The sequence below is a fragment of the Citrus sinensis genome, chromosome 6 (assembly GCF_022201045.2).
Source record: "Citrus sinensis cultivar Valencia sweet orange chromosome 6, DVS_A1.0, whole genome shotgun sequence".
NCBI classification, from domain to species: domain Eukaryota; kingdom Viridiplantae; phylum Streptophyta; class Magnoliopsida; order Sapindales; family Rutaceae; genus Citrus; species Citrus sinensis.
The window spans coordinates 15,974,079-15,984,745 of NC_068561.1; the positions used below are offsets into that span (position 1 = coordinate 15,974,079).

General features: G+C 30.8%; 1 long non-coding RNA gene across 1 annotated transcript in view; it reads right to left on the minus strand.

The window, feature by feature from the left end:
* LOC127902990 (uncharacterized) overlaps nt 1-2,173 on the minus strand; it is a 40,878-nt gene extending 38,705 nt beyond the window's left edge. Inside the window, exon 1 of the long non-coding RNA XR_008055710.1 lies at nt 1,169-2,173. This is a non-coding gene — a long non-coding RNA (uncharacterized LOC127902990). The remainder of the gene's footprint in view (nt 1-1,168) is intronic.
* Between the last annotated feature and the right edge of the window lie 8,494 nt (nt 2,174-10,667).

The window sequence follows — 10,667 nt, forward strand, 5'->3', positions numbered from 1 at the left end:
TAATTTGGCACATAATATTGTGTTGATTTATTTACTTATCTTCTTTTCATATTTGTGTAGAGTCTATGTGAATCTTGGATCACTAGACATTAAAAAATTGAAGAATTGCTATTGATCACTTTGCGAAGTGCGTTAAGTATAGTGGATCAAGAGGGGTAACAATTATTTAAGAGAAGCAAATTCAGTCTGTATAGTGATAAACTGTAAGTGAGAGTTTTAAGTTTGATAAATCTATGGTTGTAACATCTCAACTTAATGAATTACTTTTCATCTGAGCGTGACCTCGTGGATGTAGAATTAATTAATACGAATCATGTAAAAATCTCCGTACCATTTAATTTCTGTAATTTATTGTGTTTTTGAAAAATTAATATTTTGATGCGGATAAACAATAAGCGTAAACAGTAACTATAACCAATAAGCATAAACAATAATGATGAATAGTGATGGTAAACAATATTTCCGAAAGTTAATTAAGTTGTTAATTTTTAATTTTTAATTACCTACATCTAAATTGCCTACATCTAGTGCAATTTTGAAAGGTATTAAATTGGCAGAGGACTTGGGGTTTCTTCCGCTACTGATAGAGTCCGATTCAGTTAATGTCATTAGTCTCATCTCAGGAAAAATTAACAGCCAATTAGAGATTGATTGGCTAATATCTGATATTAAAAGTTTTATTTTTAAGAAAAGTGTGTTTGCTATAAGACACATTCCCAGATCCGGTACTTCAGCAGCTCACAAAGCTGCAAAAATGGCTCTTGATCATGCTGAGTCGCGCACATGGTTACAGGATGCACCTCCTGACATTATACCTCTCTTGTAATGTTATGGTGTAATCAATGAAAATTTTGTTGTAAAAAAAAATCCTTTTAGAAATTAATATATACTCCTTTTTTTTTTTTGATACATTGGAGCCTAGTAAAACTAGGTTAAAACGGAACGGAAAATAAAGGTCCCATAAATATCATTACATAACCAATAACCAAGACCCTCAGGGGTAGAAATTAATATATACTCTTTTAATGTGGAAAATCCCTTCAGAATTAATTCGATAAATACAGTATTCATCCAGTTACCGCAGGCTAATAAAGCTCATCCTGGATAACTCATGTCGCTTTTTACATATGCTGTAATCTAATTGGAGTGATTATCTTTGTAGCCCTACCTTGTCACTTGGCCAGAATCGAGGTTATATATGGTCATGCAATTATACATGAAAAAAGAATATCTTTCCAGTAGTTCATTTTCCCTTTCATATAGAGCATACTAAGGATATATATATCGGAAACCTGAGAAAACTAATGAGATATTTGAAGGTTAAAGGGGAAGCCGGCTCCGTTATTAAAAGCAAACTTCTTTATTTATTTATAGACTAGAGTCAAAGGAGCTTCACCCGTTACACACTTGAATCCTTTTTCTAGGCACCAGAAAGGATCCCAACAATTATACATTACAAGTCATTGCCTTTATTTATAGACCAGACACAAGGCGCTCTGCCCATACAACATACTTGGAACATTTTTAAAGGCACACTAAAAGACCATCCACAACAAAACATTGATTCGATCATTATAATAGGACTCTTAATTAATGCATTCCAGCATCTCCTTCTGCAACGTGTCTGGCGACGTGGTTTTGTCTTCGTCTGTGCTCCGCCTTTCGTTTCTTGGATATCTTCATCATAGGTATTAGAGCCAAGTTAAGGTTAGGTAGATGATACAAGTCTTCTTCAAAAGGATTTTGCTACCTAGGTGTTAGAGCCTAGTAATATAAGGTATAATCTCGCATAAAATTGTGGGTCTAACTGGAACCTACAATTAAATTTCTAGGAGATTGTACCTTACATCACACGCTTCCTTTACTACTTGACACATGTTAATTAATGCATTCCAGCATCTCCTACTGCAACGTGTCTGGCGACGTGGTTTTGTCTTCGTCTGTGCTCCGCCTTTCATTTCTTGGATATCTTCATCATAGGTATTAGAGCCAAGTTAAGGTTAGGTAGATGATACAAGTCCTCTTCAAAATAGCTCTCTGTCACAAGTGGTTCCGGTACGTAGATCCACGTCTTCTTTTGCAGTTCTTCTCATTCTTTGATTTCTTCGAATAGTTATCTGCATCGTGTTTACAGGCTAGGTAAGACTAAGGATTGGGTTCGCACAGTTCTAATATTTTGATTGGACCATCCTGCATCTATCTCTTATTTAGTTTAGCATGACTTATTTAACATCATAAATATTTATTTAATTTTATAATTTTTTAAATATTAAATAAATTATTTTTTTATTAGTAAAATTTTAAATTTTGAGTTTTTGAAAATAGATTGAAAAATATTTTTAAAATATTAAAATGTTTAAAATATTATTTATTTATTTAATAATTTTATTTCATTCATTTTATAGCATAAATTTAAAAAATTATCTATTAAAAAAATTTATAATTTCTTAATAAAAACTCTTATTGATAGTCAAATACCTTAAAGTTTTAGTAAAAGTTTGCTTGTAAAAGATTTATTAACAAAAGTTATGCCTAAATAAGTTTTATTTGAAAAATTATATCAAGGCTTGATTTGGTACCAAAAGAAAATTATCATACACTTATATTTTTATATTATCATTTAAAACTGAAGAGAAGAGTAAAGAAAGATCAAACCAGAGTGACGAAAGGAAAAGTGAAGAAAGGTTAACATAAAATGAAAGAAAAGCCTCGGGTATTATACTATGATTTGGGAGAATGATGAGTTATTTAGTTTTGGTGGGTGTAAAAGGAAAACGAAGCTTAATAATATGAGCTTAAAACTCAATTAAAATGAGTTTAATGAAGGGTAGTTTTAGCATTTTAAAGCGCGATCATAGTTAATTTTAATTTTTGTAATTTATTGAATAAACTATTTGCAATGAATTAAGAAAAGTAATCAATAATTATAACAATAAAAGTAATGATTACTGAAACGACCCACCTCGAACTTCAAGAGCAAATCTGTCTAATTTCTTTTAACGTGATTAGTAAAACTTATTAATAAGGATTTTACTAAAATTTTCCAACATGCAAATCTGCAAAACAAACACTTTCAAAATAATTCAATACACAACAAACTTCATTGATCAACCTTCTCAACCATGATATTGATTATCACCTAAACACTTATAAAGTATCAAAAGATTATGTTATAGCTAATGTCAACATATATTAAACATTCATAATCATCAAATCATAATACAATTATACAATCCAAAATGAGATGATCTAAATGCCCTAATAATATCATTTATATCTTTTAGCACCATCACGTGGCCAAAATTCAAAAATACTACAGTCGTTGGGTCGATTAATATATCCACAACCTTCTGTGGGAGAAAAGTATAGTAAAATGGAATGAATATAAAACTCAATGAGTGAATAATAACTTTTGAAAATAATATATTTTAAAATAATTATATCTTTTCAATATACTATTTTCATCAAACTATAAGTAAGAACATAGATGAATTATTCGAACTTTAAATCAAACAACTGTTGTTTTAATTTTAAAGTGCGATCGTAGTAAATTTTTATTTTTTTTAATTTATTGAATAAACTATGTATAATCAATTAAGAAAAATAATCAATAACTATAACAATGAAAGTATTGATTACTGCAACGACCCACCTCAAACTTCGAGGGCAAGTCTATCTAATTTCTTCTAACGTGATTAGTAAAACTTATTAATGAGGATTTTGCTAAAAGTTCGTCGACATAGTCCCCCCCTATATTTATAAAATTTCTAACATGCAAATCTAAACGCTCCCAAAATAATTCAATACACAACTAACTTCATTGATCAACCTCCTCAACCATAATACTGAATATCACCTAAACACTTCTAAATTATCAAAAGATTATATTAGAGCTAATGTCAACATACATTAAACATTCATAATCATCAAATCATAATACAATTATACAATCCAAAATGAGATGATCTAAATGCACTAATAATATCATCTGTATCTCCTAGCACCATCACGTGGCCAAAAAAAAAAAACAAATACTACAATCACTGGGTCGATTGGTGTACCGCAACCTTCTTTAGGGGGAAAGTATAAAAAAATGAAATGAGTAATTTGACAAGAGGATTTTAATTTCTTGTGAAATTTGTGTTACTTTAAATCATTTTATAGAAATTAGGGATGACAATGGGGAGTGGAGGGGAGAGGACCAATCTCCCCGTATCCATCCCCGATATTTTACGTATGTCTCCGTCTCCTCCCCATCCCCATCATAATTGCTTGAGAGAATCTCATTCTACTCCCCGAATAATAATACAGGGATCCTCGAGGATCCCCGATTCCCGAATAACTAATACATATTTTTATTTTTTATTTTTAGTTAATTAGATTAAAATAAAAAATTCAAACAAAAGTAAAGTTCGAAATATATTTTACATTAACATTGATTCATTATAAAAGTCACATGCAAAATACAAATTATCAAAATAATTATCTTTATCAATCTTCATAATCCTACAATAAAAAGAAAAAGAATTTACTTTTATATCGACAATAAAATAAATGAAATAAATGTAGATACTTAATTAATATTTTTAATAAAAAAATTAAAATTAAAACAAATTTTTGGGCTAATAGAATCTACTCGACCTTTTTAATGTCCTAAATAAAAATTTACGACTTTAATTAGTTAATTAGGCCTAAAAGTTGAATAATATAAATATTTTAATATTTTTTACTTTTACCAATATTTATAATTTTATAATATAATTCAAATTTTATTATTTATTTACTAGTAATTTAAAAAAAATAAAAATAAAATTAAAAATTAAAATGGGGAAATGGGGAGGGGATGGGGATTCCACCCCATCCCCGCCCCTTCCCCGAATAAGAAACTGGGTAAAAAAATTTCTCCGTCCCTTCCCCGAATAAGAAATTGGGCATAGAATTATCTACGTACCCTCCCCAAATGGAAAAAATCCCCGAGGGTACCCGTCCCCGTGGGGATTTTTGCCATCCCTAAAATTCCATTGGCTTTGTGTTGCAACTCTGCAACGGAATGTCAAATCGACAATGAAATTTCTTTGTCCATTTTTCACGTGCACAACCATAAAAAAGAAAAAAAAAACAATATCACAATTGTATGTATATGCTGGTGGGTCCATTTTCAAATTTGACAAGAGGATTTTAATTTCTTGTGGAATTTGTGTTATTTCAAATCATTTTATAGAAATTAGGGATGGCAATGGGGAGGGGAGGTGAGGGGACCAATCTCCCCGTACCCATCCTCGATATTTTACGTATGTCCCCGTCCCGTCCCCATCCCCATCATAATTGCTTGAGAGAATCTCCATCCCCTCCCCGAATAATAACAGGGGATCCCCGAGAGTTCCCGATTCTCTAATAACTAATATATATATATATATATATATATATAATTTTTTATTTTGAGTTAATTATATTAAAATAAAAAAATTCAAACAAAAGTAAAGTTCGAAATATATTTTACATTAGCATTGATCCATTATAAAAGTCACATGCAAAATACAAATTATCAAAATAATTATCTTTGTCAATCTTCATAATCCTACAATAAAAAGAAAAAGAATTTACTTGTATATCGACAATAAAATAAATGAAATAAATGTAGATACGTAATTAATATTTTTAATAAAACAAAATTTTTGGACTAATAGAATCTACCTGACCTTTTTAATGTCTTAAATAAAAATTTAAGACTTTAATTAGTTAATTAGGCCTAAAAGTTTAATAATATAAATATTTTAATATTTGTTACTTTTACCAATATTTATAATTTTAAAATATAATTCAAATTTTATTATTTATTTACTAGTAATTTTAAAAAATAAAATTAAAATTAAAAATTAAAATGGGGAAATGGGGAGGGGATGGGCATTCCACCTCATCCCTGCCCCTTCCCCGAATAAGAAACTGGGCAAAACATTTTTCCCGTCCCTTCCCCGAATAAGAAATTGGGTATAGAATTATCCCCGTACCCTCTCCAAATGGGAAAAATCCCCGAAGGTAACCGTCCCCGAATGAGAAATTGGGTATAGAATTTATTCTACTTTTTCTCATAATTTCATGAAGAGAAAGAAGTATCATATTTGCTATTGTTTTGTAGAGAAATTTTTTTGATTAAAATAATATATTTATACTTTTATTTAAAGAATCTTTTAATTTTTTTTCCACTCTTTCATTTACAATGTATAAGAGTAAATAAATATTTAAAGAATTAAATTTAGAAGAATTAAATTTAGAAGAATATTTTAGTGATCCTCTTAGATCTACTTAGTGTCTGTTTGGTATAATTTATGTAATGCTTATAAGTATTTATTTAATCTCATAAATTCTTATCATAATTTTTGTTACTGTTTTTTTTAGAGATTTTACAGTTTAAATAAGTTATTTTATTTCTACTAATAAAATCTCAAATTAGGAGTAGAGATTGAAATTTTTTTAAATATTAAAATATCTAAAATATTCTCTTCTTATTTAATATTTTTTTCATAACATAACTTTAAAAACTTGTCTATTAAAATAATTTCATAAATTTTTAATAAAAATTTTTATTAACAATCAACAACTAAAATTTTTTAAGTAAAAAATTTATTTATAAAAATTTTATTATCAAAAACTCTATTTACCATACATGTTATCTTCGTGTAAAGCCTTTTGCGGCAAGATGCGCCTTGTATCTCTCCACATTGCCTTTCGAATCCCTCTTGGTTATAAATATCCATTTGTAACCAATAGGTTTCGCAACTTCTAGTGATGGGACAAAATCTATACTCAATATGCACCATGAGCTTAATATTCCTTATTAGTGTCAATTAAATCATGAGGGGGGTTTCTACTCCTCATGAATCATATTTTAATCAATATGGTGCTAAGGGCTTATTGTGCTAAATAGAAATAACATTGCACTGGGGAGCCGGTTATAATAAAGCCCAAGGAACATGTTGAGACTTCACATTCAATCTAAACTTGAAAGAAAATTAACTACTCATAATCGAACTAGGGGTAAAATGAAAATTTATTAAAATATGTAGAAAATACAAAATGAAGAATGAATTATAGAAAATGGAGCTAAAAAATGAATTCAGGAGTGTCAAATTAGAGGGGAGCCCCATATTTATAGATATAACGAGTAAATCATGACCATTAGATTAAAATGATTTGGACACTTAGGATTGCGCCGCGTGACAAATTCTGATTGGATAGAACACATCATCAGGGCTGTCATTCCGTGTATATGCATGTATCGTACGCACGTTTTTCGATCCACTAACATATTCCAGGTCACCGGTCAACTCCACATAATCCTTTTAGTCCAATAAGATCGTGACACATCATCAGTCAACGCCAACTCATCAGTCAACGCCACATAAGTAGTCAAGCCATATCATACGTCCAATCGAATGCTGCCACATCATTGATTATTGCCATATCATCGGTCCGTATATGTGAACAATGTCGTGAATAGTACCGTAAACAATATCGTAAATGTGAACAGTGCCATACATGTGAACATTGCCGTGCATGTGAATTGTGTTATTTACCCTTTTATACTCCTAAGGTTTTCGACTATCATGAGTTCAAAATGTTATCCATTTTGCTGTCTGATTTCTCGTTCCTTGTGAAATGACCATGATGCTCCCTAAAATATATAAAATACTTAATTATAATACAACACACATAATTAAATCACAAGTGGCTTAAATACATAAAAATAGGGATGTTAACAAGACTTGGAGTGTAAAATGGCAATTTTCTCCTTTATAAATATACAATTTCTAACACTCAACACACCCCCCAATCAGCTTATTGCTAGTTCCTAGCAAATAAAGCGAAGACAAAATTCAAACCCAAAATGATTTTTTTAAAACAATCGTGTTTATTCAATCAGACTAATGATAACAATCAAATAAAAGTATAAGCATAATCTCCAGCCTAAAGAAATATCATCCCCACATCAACTGTCCATATAAATTAGTCCAGTAGACTTTATCATGGCTACAATAATCAAGCCACTTTTAAGAATGACATGTCAAACAAAAAATCTCACCGGTAGTAGTGATACTTTCACAAAGAAATTAAACCTAATAAAGATAGTCAATGCAATGAATGGTAAATTGAAAGAAAATAATAAAGAAGTAATACCACACACTCTCACCAAGATGAAAGAAATATACCCACAGCTTAAAACTAAAACGATCTTAAGTCAAACAAAATGCCAGTCAAACCAATGTTCCGCACTTGTTTAAGCACCTACAATTATGCATATGATTTAAGCACACAATTTATTCTAAATCAAACAAAACTTATTAAAAGTAAACTAAAATGTATGTTCATTCAAAACATTACTAAAATGCAATAAAAACATGTCATTTACTCTCTAAGTAATCATGATTTAAGTCTAAAAGTGCTATGATAACTCACATTTTATAGAGTTATCAGTTGGCCAACTCAACCAACTATTGTGGAATTTAAAATTAGCTTACTGGCAAGAAGTAACTGGCAAACAAATGAGTGGGGCTTCAGTAAAAAATGAGGAGGGAAATATTTTTCACTGATAATAAGAGACATTAATTTAGATGACATAGTGGTTGTAGATCTAAATAAGATGTTAATAAGTTAATAGGTAATTAACTAGAAGGTAGCTCACAAATGAGGGGAACATAAAGGAATCACGATAATGGTGGCTAGTACAAGCCAAAGAAAAAGTTTAAAGGGAATTGCTACAACTGAGGAAAGACAAACCATATGGTGAATATTACTGGTCTATGAAAAAGTTTAAAGAGAGTAATGCAGCCACTTCCAATCAAAAGAAGGATAATGACGAGGAATGGGAAGCCGAAGCATCAATCACTATTGAGGAAAAGAAACGGGCCTCACAGTCACAATACCTAGCCAACTTAACTACGAGAGTAATTGGATCGTTGATCTAGGATGTTCATATCACATGATTAGTGATAGAAAGAAGCTACAAGACATGACTAAATACAAAGAAGGTCGTGTGGTAGTAATAGTAAATAACTTGTAACTGCCAATAGCTCACGTTGGCACTACAGTTCTGACATTTCAATATAGTTCATTATAAAATATCACTTTAAGACGTGCATTATGTTCTAAATATGAAGAAAAACCTACTTTCAATATCATAACTAACATCATTAAGCAACTATGTTTTGTTCAGTCTTCAAGATGTCAAAGTGTATCAAGATGTAAAAATCTCAGGGACACTTACAATAGCAAAACAAAGGTTTGAGTTAATTCATTTATTATCAGTAGAGTTTGCTTATATAGACAAGACTCGAAAGAACGAGACAATAGATTTATTACATGCTCGGTTGGGACATGTTAGTTACAACAAGTTGAAAGTGATTATGAATAAGTCAATGCTCAGAGGTCTGCCTAAACTTAATGTGCGAATAAACAAGGTGTTTGTAGAGTCTCAATATGGTAAAGCTCACCAACTCTCATATGAGGAGTCGAAGTTTAGAGTAAAAGAGCCATTGAAGTTGGTAAACTCTAACGAGTTTGGTCCTATTAATCAACCTTCTATTAGTGGCATACGATGCATGGTCACATTTATCAATGACTTCTCTGGGTATGTCTGATTCTTCTTACGAAAAGAAATTTGCTACTTTTTTAATATTTAAAGTATTCAGATAGCCCAAGCAAAATTAAAAAGCAGGTTTGTTGTCTACAAATAGACAATGTAGAAGAGTATACATTACATGAGTTCTCCTAGTACATATCTTCGAGATTATAAGATACGCCATCAGTTCACTTGTGCCAATATACCATAACAGAATAGCGTAGCAGAACAAAAAAATCGATATCTAGCGGAGATCTATTGAAGTATGATACATCCAAAGAATGTACTAGAGAGGTTTTGGGTCGAAGTTATGAAGATAGCAACTCATGTGATTAATAGAGTTTCTCAACTGAAATTGGGGGTCATATCACTTTACGAGAAGCTATGAAATGTGACACCTACAGTCATGAACTTTTGTGTATTTGGTTGTGTATGCTATGTCTTTGTGCACACATGAAGGCAAAGATTCACAATATAGAACAATGTATCAACAATTGGTAGGTAGTTTAATCTACCAAATGCTGAATCAACCGAATATTTCATATGTCATAGGTGTCATGAGTTGGTAAATGCAAAATCCAAAAAAGCTTCACTTGGAAGTAGTTCTGTGAATACTAAGATATGTGAAGAGTACAAACAACTATGGTTTATTGTGCAAGAAAGATGAAATTACAAGCTGACTAGCTATTGTGACGCTGACTACGCCGGAGATCATGATACAAAAAGATTAACTACTAGGTATGTTTTCAGAATTAGGTCTGGAGTAGTTTTTTAGTGTAGTAAGAGACAACCAACTGTATCACTATCAACCACAGAGGCAGAGTATAAAACAATAGTGATGACAGCTAAAAAAAACACTTGGTTGATGTAGTTGATCAAGGATCTACACCAACTAGTAGATTATGTATGCAATACCATTGTATTACGATAGTCAATCGATAATCAACTTGGTAGAAAATCTAGTTTTCCATGCAAGAACTAAGCATGTAGAGGTCTATTATCACTTCATCAGGGAAAAGGTATTACAAGATAAAGTTGAGATGCAGTACGT